Genomic DNA, 1567 nt, shown 5'->3' on the forward strand with positions numbered 1-1567 from the left:
TTCCCGAGGACTCTTTCCAAGCTGGCGGCAGGAAAGCTCAGCACTGTCGGGGAGGCTGGGGAACAGTGAGCAGCAGGAGTGGGGCTCGGATGCAGACCACCCCCACACCTACAACGGACATTCCTCTCCCCCACCCCGGCTTTCTCATCGAACTCCCCAAAGACAGGCTACGAAGCAAAGCCACCACGTGGACAGATTTATGACAGCCATCGGTATACACGAGTGTACCTGCAGGCAAGGCGCCTCACCACTGCCTTCCCATTTTATTTAGTACGAAGGAACAAGCTGTTCCCAAACCACATTTACACATCCCTCGTAAATCAGACCTTGTGGAGTGCCTCCCGGGATGGGCGGCTCCGGGAACTGGGGTGGGGAGACCCTGTGCGGGGCGCAGGACTCCACGCCTGCTCCGTGGTGCATCCCGGAACCCACCATGGGCCCCAGGGGTGTGCAGACAGAGGAAAGGAAAAGTGCAGCCTCTGGGCTCCTCGGGACTGAGCTCCCACTGCCCATCTCTCTGCCTGACGCAGGAAGCACTTACACCTGAATGTCTGGAAGAGAACCCAGTGGGTGCCACCATCTGCACCCCTGCCTGCTGAGGTGTCTCTGGCCCGAGGGCCTGCTGCCTGGTTCTTACACAACTCGCTCCGCACTATGCACGTCCCAGCCCTGATGTCATCGCCCCCCAGGGCGCACACGCCCCACCGAGGCCCCCCATGCCCAGCCCCTGACGGTCCTCGTCACCCAAGAGCAGGCGCCGTGGGGCTCCTGGGTTTCGGCGCTGGTGCCCTGCCTCAGTTCTGACACGGCTCCCGGGCAGGGACGGCGCCTGCACTTAGGGGAAGCGGAACAAACGCTCGCCTCCCGTTTCCAGGGTCCGGAGGGCGGGGAGCTGCGCACATCTTCCACGGAGGAGCCCTTACGCGAGGCTGTGCACCGCCCTGCGCTGAGTGCAGGCGGCAGAGACCGGACCCCAGCAACGTCCCCGCAGCCGCTGCGGACTTCGAGGGTGGATGCTTACCTCTGGGAAGTTGCTCCTTCCAGGCTGGAGTTCCGGGGTGTCTGCACACGCAGATCTGGAAAGCAGGGGCTGGCGCTGGCCGGGCGAGCTCCTGAGAGACGAGGCAAGCCCAGCTACCTCTAATAAGACCTCAGATGGGGCTGGGTTGGCAGAGAAGGGCATGCTGGGAAGGACGGCGGGGGCGGACGGGGGTGGGTGCAGGCGGCGGGGGCAGCGGCCAGGCTCGGAGCTCCGGGGGACACCTGGCCTCCTGCACTGTCCCAACTCCACGAATTCATTTTTCGGGGAACTCACTGCTCTTCTGTGCTGGCAAAGAAGACATTTCTGCAGCTCTTCCCCCCCCCTCACCTGATGGGATGTGTTTTGGCCAAAGCGGCCTCACCTGGTCCTCACCCCACAGCCCGCACACCTGCACGTACACGTGCACACTCCCGGGGCACCAGGGATGCCTCAGGCGACCGTTCCTGGACCTGCCAACATGGGTCCCGCGTCCCAGGCTCCGCCGAAGGGGACTGGTGCCACAGTGTGTCTCGCCCAGAGTCGGGC

At 64.1% G+C, this 1567-nt stretch overlaps 1 pseudogene; it reads right to left on the reverse strand.

The window, feature by feature from the left end:
- Nucleotides 1–251: 251 nt before the first annotated feature.
- LOC116862086 lies at nucleotides 252–1299 on the reverse strand (annotated as a pseudogene).
- Nucleotides 1300–1567: the final 268 nt, after the last annotated feature.

This window comes from Lontra canadensis, unplaced genomic scaffold, assembly GCF_010015895.1.
Source record: "Lontra canadensis isolate GAN:19392208 unplaced genomic scaffold, GSC_riverotter_1.0 scaffold220, whole genome shotgun sequence".
NCBI classification, from domain to species: domain Eukaryota; kingdom Metazoa; phylum Chordata; class Mammalia; order Carnivora; family Mustelidae; genus Lontra; species Lontra canadensis.